At 42.8% G+C, this 12,439-nt stretch overlaps 1 pseudogene; it reads left to right on the plus strand.

The window, feature by feature from the left end:
• Positions 1-11,061: 11,061 nt before the first annotated feature.
• Positions 11,062-11,156, plus strand: LOC137097657 (U6 spliceosomal RNA; annotated as a pseudogene).
• The last annotated feature ends 1,283 nt before the right edge of the window (positions 11,157-12,439 follow it).

The raw sequence follows: 12,439 nt of genomic DNA on the forward strand, positions 1-12,439 counted from the left end.
AAACAAATGTTGGAAGTGTAGATCCCAAGTAGGAACTTTTTACCACCTTTGGTGGACTTGTCCAATAGCTCAAGACTATTGGAAAAAAATTAAGGAAACCATCCAGAAGATATTAAATACAAAAATCCAGTTGAAACCGGAATACTTCCTGCTGGGAATCACAGATAGCGACATCAACCTTGACTCAAACCAAGACATACTCTTCAGCTACTGTTCAACAGCTGCCAGAATCGTTTACGCCAGGAAATGGAAACAAAAAGATTCCAGCACAATGGAAGACTGGTTATTAAAACTGTGTGACTTAAAAAACATGGACAAGCTAACGTATTACCTAAAAGACTACTCAGGCATCCCAACAAGAAGAACAGACTGGAAACAATTCGAGGACTTTATGAAGAATTACTAAGAACCTTATAGACATTTGGAACCACAAAAGCAATTAAAAACACAATGGAAGAAAGAGGAATGCAAAGAGTAAGAGCCGAGACATAAAACTCAAAGTTAATGATAAGCAAGAAAGACACGGGATACGCCGAAAGGACGTTCGGGAAGTCAACACACCACCCCCTCCTTCCTCCCTCTTTTCCCTTTCCCGTAACCCTCCCACTCCCCCCCCCCTAGCCACAACCTCCCCTGCCCCACCCTTCCCTCTGCATAATTATTTTTGTAAAACTACAATAAAGATATATATATAAAGCCCAACTGCTCATTGGAGGGAAGGATAGTAGAGGCAAAGATGAAGTACATCATGAGAAGAAAGGAAAGCTTAGAGAAGACAATGATGCTGGGAAAATGGAAGGAAAAAGGAAGAGGGGCCAACCAAGAGCAAGATGGATGGATGGTATCTTTGAAGTGACTGGATTGACCTTGAAGGAGCTGGGGGTGGTGACGGCCGACAGGGAACTTTGGCGTGGGATGGTCCATGAGGTCACGAAGAGTCAGAAATGACTGAACGAATGAACAACAACAAAGTCCCAAATGCTATTTTAGCTCCTTTTCCCTCCTAAACCCCAAAAGGGGGTGGAACTAGAGAACCTAATGATGACTGAGGGGTCATTGGCCCAATAACTGCAAATTAAGGAAAGCCATCTAATTGTAAGATGCATTGAATTTTAGAATACATGCAAATACTCAACAAAGGAAAGGTAAGTTGGAGCTCCTGGTACAGCCGTGCCAGAACAATAAGCTTAAAGCTTCTCTGATTAATCAAAGAATTATGATGCTGCTGGTGGTGGTGGTGTATATATACCCCCTTTTTTCTCCCCACAAAGGAATTTCCACAATGGAAGTTTGTTGCCTTAGTAATTCCATTTGTCACTGGAGTTTGGGGAAGTTACTTTTTGCAGCTCTGACTCCAAGAATACTCCATACAATGGGGTTCTAGAAGTTGAAGAAAACTTTTCAAAGCTCTGGCTTCTTTCATATCACATTGTGCTGTCGCACGCTGGGCCTGTGCATAAGTCTGTAGACAGGACATAAATTCTGTGTGACCAACGGGACGCCGGGGTTGCCTCAGATTAAAGGCCTTTGGATTTCCTTAAAACAGAGTCTTTAGATTGCTTAAAGGTTCAACAATGTTCTTTATTAATGAAAGCAAACAGGTACTTTAAGGCTTTCTTAACAGTCTATTGGCTCTCTCTCAATCTTGTCCACAGGGAACAGGCACTATCTTCATAACTGTAACTAATGGGGAAATCCTTAACTTCTAATCTGGGCAGTCTGTCTTTGCCCCTGCACCCGGTACCAACTGCTTCTGGCTTCCGCAAGTGACCCTTACCAAGCAGAGCTTTATAGACTTCCAGGGGGAAAAAAACTCAGGTTTCCGTGATGGCTGACTGAAGTCCTTCAGTGAAGGAACTGTAGGGCTGTATAACCCCGACCAAGCTGTGGACTGTATATCTCCCCGGCCAAGCCGTAGAAGACGAAGCTTTCTACAGGAGCTCTTGGTATTATGTCCTGCGTGAAAGGCTTCTCTGTGTTGACTGAACTCAAAATGGCTCCTATTCCCTCTAAAACTCAAAAAGGGGGCAGGACCAGGGAACCTAATGATAATGGACAGGTGGCTTGCCCTATGATTGCAGCCAAAGGCAGCCACCTATCTGCAGAGCCCCTGAAACTTAGGACTACAACAAACATTCAATGCAAAGCAAACAAAATTGGAGCTCCTGGTACAGCTGTACCTGCACACACATGCTGAAGAATCGTGCCTCTATTTGCTCCTTTATCCGAGCAAAACCGTCACCAGTGGGTTTGCCTCTTGCCCATTCATTCATTTTTAAATTGTAAGCCATCACTAATCAAACCTGAGTGTTTATTAGTACTCCACGTCTAACTCGTCCTTGTCTTCTCCAATCAATCTTCTTTCATTGCTAAAGGGGATCCACTTCTATCATTACAGGAGCATTTGAAATACCCTTCAGGGTTCTGCTAACTACTCTCGTCCTTAATAGGGAAATTAGAGATCTAATTTGGCAAAAACAAACAATTAGTATGTACGGAATAGCTTCAAATGCAGCTGAATTGTACTCAGCAATCAGGCTGGTTGAAAATACTAGCTTTTGACAGCCATCCATAATAAGGGCTTGTTTCCAAAGCTTTGTTTTGTTGTGATTTTAACAATAAAGTTGTCTTCAAGTTACCATCTATATAAATAAAAATGTAATGTTCGTTTGTGGGATTAACAGAACTCAAAAACCACTGGATGAATTGACACCAAATTTGGACACAAGACACCTAACAACTAGGCCTGGGTAACAACGCAAAAATTTGTTTCTAAAATCGTTTTGTAATTGGGTTTTTTTTTTGTTTTGATATTTAAAATAATTACAAAATTTTCCAAAAAAAAAAGTTCGGTATTTAAGAAATTTCGTAAATATTTACAAAACATTTTGTAAAGATGGCGCCCTTTTTTTTCAATATTTTTTCAATATTTTTTAAATTTAATTATTAATTTAGTAGAATAGGGAGGAAAAATTAAAATTATTATTAAGGAGGGAAGGCAGGCACTCACTCTGGCGGGCCCTCTAATCAAGGTGGTCAGTTGAAACATTCACACCTCGCTCCAGCAGACAAGAGTCCTTTGTCCCACCCTGGTCATTATTCCACATAAATATAAACCCTTTTTCCTACTTCCAACAGACCTCACTACCTCTGAGGATGCTTGCCATAGATGCAGGCAAAACGTCAGGAGAGAATGCCTCGCTCGCCCCTCTCGCTCGCCGCTCGCTCGCCCCTCTCGCTCGCCCCGCTCGCTCGCCGCTCGCTCGCCCCTCTCGCTCGCCATAGATGCAGGCGAAAAGTCAGGAGAAAATGCCTCTAGGCCATGGCCATATAGCCTGAAAAAACCTACAACAACCCAATCAGGGACATCTAATCACCTCTCAACAAAAGATTGCTCCAGGCACTGCCAAGCCATCAAATGCTAATCAAGGTGGTCAGTTGAAACATTCACACCTCGCTCCAGCAGAAAAGAGCCCTTTGTCCCACCCTGGTCATTATTCCACATAAATATAAACCCTTTTTCCTACTTCCAACAGACCTCACTGAGGATGCTTGCCATAGATGCAGGCAAAACGTCAGGAGAGAATGCCTCGCTCGCCCCTCTCGCTCACCGCTCGCTCGCCCCTCTCGCTCGCCGCTCGCTCGCCCCTCTCGCTCGCCCTCTCGCTCGCTTGCTCAGCCGGCACCGAGAGAGGAGAGCTCCCAGCAAGCATCGGCAGGCGGCCATCTTACGTATTTCCGAAATGGACGGAAATACAAAATTTTTTGGCGCCTGCCGTTTCGATATTTAAAAACACTTCCAGGTTAAAAAAAAAGTTTTGTAATCGTTTCGTAATTCAAAAATTAACGAATTTTTAAACAAATTACGAATTAACGAAACGAATTGACCAGCCCTACTAACAACCCAATGTATGTCCTTCACTCAAAAAAATTGATTTTGTCATTTGGGAGTTGTAGTTGCTGGGATTTATAGTTCACCTACAATCAAAGAGCATTCTGAACCCTACCAACGATGGAATTGAACCAAACTTGGCACAGAGATCTCCCATGGCCAACAGAAAATACTGGAAGGGTTTGTTGGGTACTGTCCTTTGGTTTTGGAGTTGTAGTTCATCTACATCCAGAGATAACTATGGACACAAACAATGATGGATCTGGACCAAACTATACACGAATACTCAATATGCCCAAATGTGAACACTGGTGGAGTTTGGAGAAAATAGAATCTCGACATTTGAGAGTTGTGGTTGCTGGGATTTATAGTTCACCTACAATCACAGAGCATTCTGAACCCCACAAATGATAGAATTGGGCCAAACCTCCCACACAGAATCCCCATGTGAGCCACAGCAACGCGTGGAACGGGATGGCTAGTCTATATAAATAAAAATGTAATGTTCGTTTGTGGGATTAACAGAACTCAAAAACCACTGGATGAATTGACACCAAATTTGGACACAAGACACCTAACAACCCAATGTATGTCCTTCACTCAAAAAAATGATTTTGACATTTGGGAGTTGTAGTTGCTGGGATTTATAGTTTACCTACAATCAAAGAGCATTCTGAACTTAACCAATTATGGCATTGAACCAAACGTGGCATACAGGATTCCCATGATCAACAGAAAACACTAGAAGGGTTTGGTGGACATTGACCTTGAGTTTGGGAGCTGTAGTTCACCTACAACCAGAGAGCACTGTGGACTCGAACAATGATGGATCTGGACCAAGCTTGGCACAAATATTCCATATGCCCAAATATAATTTATGGTGTTGTGTTTATTATATAAATAAAAATGTAATGCTTGTTTGAGGGAATGACATAACACAATAACCACTGGATGAATTGCCACCAATTTTGGCCACAAGACACCTACTAACCCAAAGAGTGACCATCACACGCCAACGACTTAAATCAAGAAATAGTTTTCTAAGATCTACAGAGACATTTGCTGGAACACCTCAGCAAGCGAGAGTCCAAAAGTGGCAGGCTCAAACCCAGAGCCTCAATCAATGGCTGATAACCAATGAGAGACTCCCCCCTGGGCACACAGAGGACTAGGCAACTTGGAAGGAACTCTGGCACCACGAGATGCAGAGCCAACCTTAAGAAATGGGGCTACAAAGTGGAATCCTCAACATGCGAGTGTGGAGAAGAGCAAACCACTGACCACCTGCTGCAATGCAACCTGAGCCCTGCCACATGCACCATGGAGGACCTTCTTGCGGCAAAACCAGAGACACTCCAAGTGGCCAGATACTGGTCAAAGGACATTTAATCAACTACCAAGCTTGCAAACTCTGTGTGTTTTGTATGTTTGTTTGTTTGTTCTGTCAAAAATGTAATACAACTGTTCGGTTGCCTGACACGATAAATAAATAAATACTAAAAAAATGATTTTGTCATCTGGTAGTTGTAGTTGCTGGGATTTATAGTTCACCTACAATCAAAGAGCATTGTGAACTACACCAGTGATGGAACTGAACCAAACGTGGCACACAGGACTCCCATGATCAACATGGGCATTGATGGGCATTGACGTTGAGTTTGGGAGTTGTAGTTCACCTACATCCAGAGAGCATTATGGACTCAAACAATGATGGATCTGGACCAAACTTGACACAAAAAAATCCATATGCCTAAATATGAACACAGATGGAGTTTGGGGGAAATAGACCTTGACATTTGGGATTTGTAGTTACTGGGATTTATAGTTCACTACAATACAGAGCATTCTGAAACCCACAAACGACAGAAATGGGGCAAACTTCCCACGCAGAACCCCCATGACCAACAGAAAATACTCAAGGCCATCCAGTCCAACTCTCTTCACCAGAGCAAGAAAATGTAATCAGAGCCCTCCTGACAAAGAGCCATCCAGTCATAAATATAGATAGATAAATATGATTCACACACATACGCAGATATAGTATCATAGATGTTCTGGTACAGCTGTACCGGGAGCTCCAATTTTGTTTGCTTTGCATTGAATGTTTGTTTCCAGTCCTAAGTTTCAGGGACTCTGCAGATAGGTGGCTTCTTTGGTTGCAGTTATAGGGCAAGCCGCCTGTCCATCATCATTAAGTTTGGTCCCGCCCCTTGCTCAGGGCAATTGGGAAGGGAAGAGAGCCATTTTTTAGTTAGTCTCAGCTAGGTCAACCAATGTACAGGATGTGTGTAAAGCTTCCCCTGTACAAAAGCTTCGTCCTTTAAGATTTTCCAGGGTTACAGAAATTCCAACAGAAACAGAAGGGAAAGAATTTCCAGGGAAGCATCCCCACAGCTTTGAGAATTTCCAGGAAAACATCCCTAAAGACTAAAGAATTCCAGCTGGAGAACATCTACTGCTTTGCTGTTAGGTCAACTCGGCGTTTGAGATGCAGTTCGACCCGGTAGCAGAGCCCACATCAGTAAGAGTTAGGTTATAGTCAGCCTGGGAGAAGTTAAAAAGGGGATTTTCCTTTAAAAAAGAAGTTATTGAAGATGGTTGCCTGTCCTTCGTGGGCAAGATTAGGAATTCACCAGTTCCCTAAAAGCTTGGAATCATTTGCTTAACTTTACTGAAGACAAGAGAAGTTTCTGTTTGATTGTTCATTAATAAAAGACTTTGTTGTACTTCTCAAGCCATCTAAAGACTGTGGTGGAAACCTCTGAGAATTTCTCTTTGGGCCCCCTGGCTTCCCATTGGGCAAAGGTTGCACATCCTGTTTTAAAGACAACTATTTACAGACCCAGCGCGCGACAGAACAATAGATTTGAAAGGGACCCCTAAAGAAGGATAATTATTGTTGAGGCTCAGCGTCTTGGCAGTGAAACTACTACCCGTTGTAGGAGAAGGAGGAGTGATGCTGAGTCAGAGCTGGATCAGCGTCAGCTGAAGCGTATTCGAGATATTATTTTGGCACCTAGCGACACAGAAGATTTTGCAGGGTTTGGACCCGAGGATTTGGAGGAATTGGATTACCGGGGAGTAAAGCGGGTTGCCAGTGAGTCTGATAGTGATGAAGAAACTATGAGTAAACGGCTTAAAGATACAGCTGACAATTCCAGTTCAGATGAACTGGAAGCCAGTAATGGGGAAATGGAGGAGGAATTGGACTGGGGTTAGGGAAATTCAGGACATATGTACACAGCCCACGTCTAGTGACGAGTCTGAGGGATTCCAAAATACATGGCAGGAAGGTACATCTTGGCAGGATCCTGGTTTGGGTCAACGCTGACAGAGATGGAGGAGTAACGAGCCAGCAGCTGAAGGAAATGACCCAGATGCTAGTGATGAGGATCAATCTAGCGATAGCGATTGCTAATAAAATGGGGGCTCTGGGATGTGGAGCTTTGCAGAGGACAAAGCGTTGCGTCAGGTGTCTTGTTCTGCCTATTTGGGTCCTGGGAATCCAGCTATCTTGTCTTCGTGTACCTTGACTTCAGATTGGAACTACGTGAGTGTCTTCGCCTTGCCCCTGATTTTGGAACGTCTCTGGACCACGTCATCTGCCTGCCGGACTTTGTTTGTTGCCTGTCTCCGTTATCGACCAAGGACTGTTTGACTCCGCTTTTGCCACTGTTTGTTTTTGCTCCAGCTTTCCTTTTTCCTGAGACTGAGTCCTGGGATAATCCGGTTTATCTCTGTTATTGTTTACCTGCACAAAGGTCCTTTTGTTTTGCTAAGTAGCATTGCTGTTTAAGTGCTGCTAGCTTGTTAAAGACTCATTAAAGACATTTGTTAACCCTTAATCTGCTGTGTTGGGCAATTTTTGGGACCTGAGTCACAACAATTATATGTTGCATGTTCCAGAGTAAGCGAACCAGGCACTCTCCACATCAACACTGACAAAGAAACAACAAGAAATACTCTACCCACAAGCACAAAGAAATTACATATATTAGAAACCAACACTTTCTCATTATTTTCCAGATCACCAGACTGGGCCACAGCAACGCGTGGCAGGGGACGGCTAGTGTGATATAAAATGGCTTTGACTGCCCATGCTTCAATAGTTTAAATGGCTTTTTGATTCAGTTATGCTGCTGTATTTTAAATTGTAGTTTTGGAATGTGGAGTGTGTATTAAGGCAATGTCTCTTCAGTTGCGTGACTGTGCAACGGCGAAAGAGAATGAAAATATAATATCCACTGCTTCCAGCTCTGAGATGATTTGCAAAAAAAGGAAGACAGTCTGAGGTGAGAGGAAAGTGTGTGGACCTAGGCTCCCTGTGATACCTGAAGGGTAGCATGAAGGTGAAGAGCCATGCGTCAAAGGCTTTTCTATGGAAACGATGTCCTTGCCTATTTGCAAAACCTCTAAAGCAGAACATCCCTCAGAGCCGGGGGTGGTGAAGCGTAGCTTGGCCTTATAAGTCAAAAGGGACAGAGATGTGTTAAACCAATGTGACTCATTTTATCCTCAGGAACAGTGGAGTTCCGCTTGCATTACACCATCTTAATCAAATGGCACAATGACCTCCTGAAGATCTTGTCTGGGAAGGAAAGCATTTAAGAAATTGTCCTCTGTCCAGCGGACCTTTTTTTTTTTTTTTTGCCATGCTCAGCAGCCATAGCTCGCTGAATTTTAAGCCCAAGTGTTATGCTTCCTTAACGGAGTTCATATTCAGCTCAACATTTCATTTTTCACAGTGGCCACTATATTTGCCTTCTTTTCTGCTAAACTACATCCCTTATCTTGAGTCTCCATTCTGTACAAACCCTGTTCATAGAATCATAGAATCAAAGAGTTGGAAGAGACCTCATGGGCCATCCAGTCCAACCCCATTCTGCCATGAAGCAGGAATATTGCATTTAAAGCACCCCTGACAGATGGCCATCCAGCCTCTGTTTAAAAGCTTCCAAAGAAGGAGTCTCCACTACACTTCGGGGCAGAGAGTTCCACTGCTGAACGGCTCTCATAGTCAGGAAGTTCTTCCTCATATTCAGATACTTCAGCACAAGTGTTCAGTGTGTCGTTATGTTCATCAATATAAGAAGGTGGTCTATCTGGCTAACAGCCATCACTCTTTGGAGTTTCCCTCCATTATATATATATATATACATATATACACTAGGCCTGGGTAACAACGGAAAAATTTGTTTCTAAAATAGATTCGGTTTTTTTGGGTTTTTGTGTTTCGATATTTAAAAGAATTCCGAAATTTTCCTTAAAAAAAGTTTGATATTTACGAAATTTCGTAAATGGTAAAAAATTTACAAAACAATAACGAAACAATAACGAATCGATTCGTTAATGGCGAACGCGACCGCAAAATATGCTAAAAAACCTCCAAAAACTTCTGAAGCTTCCCTCTCCCTCTGTTCTTGACTGTTGGTGTGATATTATGATTTTTTTTCACTAATTAAACCATAAAACTGGCCCAGACATGCGGAAATAATAATGAAACGACCTCAGAACAATAACGAAACGAATACAATAACGAAATACGAAGCATTTACAAAACGTGTTTAAAAATTCTTTTTTTTTAATGATTGCTCCAGAATGGTTCGTTATCGTTTTGTAATTGGAAAAATTAATGAATTATTAACGAATTACGAATTAACGAAATGAAACCGCCCAGGCCTAATATATATATACAGAGGGTGATTCTCCCCAATGCTTCCTCTTCATCCTGGAAAGAAGTGATGAGCGGAGTGCCATCTGCAGGGTCCCATCCTGGGCCCGGTCCAGTTCGACATCTTTATTAATGACTTAGATGAATGGTTAGAAGCATGCCCGTAGCCAGGATGTTGATTCGAGGGGGCTGAGTTTGATTCGGGAGGGGGGGAGGCTGAGTCTGAGTGAAAGAGCATCTACCCTAGCAAACCTTTTGTATCGTTACCCCAATACCCCCAAGCATATGGGATATATTGAGCATGGTGATCATGATATGAATAAACATAACAGTTTAAATAATGTACCAGTAAGGCCTTTTTGCAGACCACCCTGAGAATTTCGGGGGGGGGGGGGGGCTGTGGTTAATCTGGGATAACAAAAAGTTACAGCAATCTGCTTGGAATTCAAAAAGTCCAAAAAGCACAAGAAAACAAGGTGGGAGCATGCAAAATCGAAGTCCAAAAACAGTCCGAAGTCCAGGCACGTCCAAAATGAGATGAAGCAGTCCAAAAAGCGAAGTCGTCATCAAAACACAGTCCAGAGTCAAAAGGGGAGGTTGAAGTCAGCACTTACGGAGTTCCAGCCAGAAGTCACGGAAACACGGAGATCTGTAGTCCAAGGACCCAAACTTGAGAGTAATAGCAGTAACAAAGATCCAAACCCGAGAAGACACTTTGCCTTCTGCCCATTGAACTCAAACCAACATATATCTATAACTCCTCATCAGAGGATGAACTGCTCCCCACCCTTTCATCATCACTTCCAGCTGCCCCATTCCCTGCAGCTGAGCACTGACGCCCATCTCTCCACCTTTGCCGGCGTCTTTGAAGACTTAGGTCTCCCAAGTGTTCCCAGATTGCCAGTCCTCTGCAAATCCCTCAAAGTCATCACTGGATGTAGGCTAAGTACAGATGTCCCTAATCTCCTGCACACGGGTCCAGTCTAAAGCATCCTCCTCCCCATTGTCACTCCCAGTCCCATCACTCGTTTCAAAACCCACAAAGTCTTCATCTTCTGCTGGAGCACTAAAAGTATATCATGGATATGCTTCCTTTGCATCTCCTCATCTGATCCTTGTTCTCAAGTAGCCTGCTTAACTCCCTTGCTTTCCTCTCCTCCTCCCATTTCACAATCTGAGAAACCCTCAAAGGACTCAGAATCAGTTGGAGCCATGAATATGTCTCTAATCCGCTTTCTCTGCTGCTCCTCCAACACCTGCGCAGCCCTCTTCTCCCTTCTACCAGTAGTAGTAATGTTACTATCACGCTGTACTACAACATCTATGTACTCCGATCTCCTTTTAGCAGCTTTAAACAAATAAAGGGCTACTTTTGTTATCAGAATGGGGTTATAACCAGCCAACAAAAATGAAGTTTTGGCCGCTGTATCCCAACTTGTTTTATTGCAAAAAAAGGCGATAAGTATTGTTTCCTTTCTTTTTTATATAGATTGCAGTGATGCTCACTTTGGCAGCACATATACTAAAACTGGAATGATACAGAGAAGATTAGCATGGACCCTGCGCATTAACTCAATGTTTTTAACTATTTATAATTACTGTTTTGTTGTGTATTTCGTAGTTATCAAATATGTCCCAGCTGGAAGTCGCCCTGAGTCTCTCCCCCCCCCCCCCCGGGGGGGTTGAGAAGGGCAGGTGTAGTGAATTTTATGATCTATGTTGTATTTTTGGTGTGTAGCTCTAGGTTACAATATGGCTGATAGGGAAGAATTGGCTCAAATAGGGTAGCCAAAGTGAAGGCAGGATTAATTTGCATATGTGAAGCTGATTAGTCATATGCAGATGAGAGTATGCCAAGATTTGAAAAGGCCGCTGAGCCAGAATGGCAGTTACAGAACTGAACATTCTAAAGGGGCGGAGTCAAGTTTGAAAGAAGCAGTTAGAGTTTGTCAGTTAAAAAAAAGTGGGGAGCAGTTAGAAACCTTGGTTAGAGAGAAATAGTCGGAAAAACAGAGCTCAAGGTTTAAGGAAGAATAAGAAGGCGCCAGTGTGGCCTAAGTCAGAATATAGTTCAGCCAAGGATATATGAAGAAAGTAACATAGTTGTTGATATGAAACAGTGAGGGTTTCATTAGAAAAGTTAACTGAGTGAATGATACTAAATGTAAGACTCGAGACTGTAACAAAACACAAATGTAACCATAAAGCATTGGAACCAGAAGCTATAAATAAACTTTGTTACTTAGTTGCTTACCAGAGTGTCTCAAGCATGTGATATAAAGCACAAAGGTTTAACAGCTCACAAGAAAGCCCCAGCCAATTTAAAAGGAAAACTGCAGCAGTACAAGGCGGTAGAGAGATTTAGAAAGGAAATTCTTTTTCCCCTCACTGAGTCAAGAAGAAAGGCACCTGTAAAAGGACAGAAACAGAGTATGTCCAAGGTATTAAAGTGGCGACTGAAAACTACAAATCATCATCATCATCATCATCATCATCATCATCATCATCATCATCATCATTTAATAACTTATTAATCGCCCTCCATCCGAGAATGCTTCAGGCGATTTACAGCTAAATTATAAAAGATAAAATACATACATACAAAAATTAAAAATTAACAGAGATCGAATGCTCTAGTAAAAAGCCAGGTCTTAAGTGCGAGAGTAAGAGGCCCTAAGTCACACATGGCTCTCATGTAGGGCGGCAAGGAATCCCACAAGGCAGGGGCAGAAATAGAAAAAGCCCATCTGCGCCTGGTCCTTTCCAAGTGCACTTCTCTAGGACCCGGTATGTGGAGTAAGTCACGTTGGGCTGGTCGTTGCGACCTCCGATGATGGGAGAAGGAGAGGCGGTCCCTAAGGTACGATGGGCCCTGG

This window comes from Anolis sagrei, chromosome 10, assembly GCF_037176765.1.
Source record: "Anolis sagrei isolate rAnoSag1 chromosome 10, rAnoSag1.mat, whole genome shotgun sequence".
Classification (NCBI taxonomy): Eukaryota; Metazoa; Chordata; class Lepidosauria; order Squamata; family Dactyloidae; genus Anolis; species Anolis sagrei.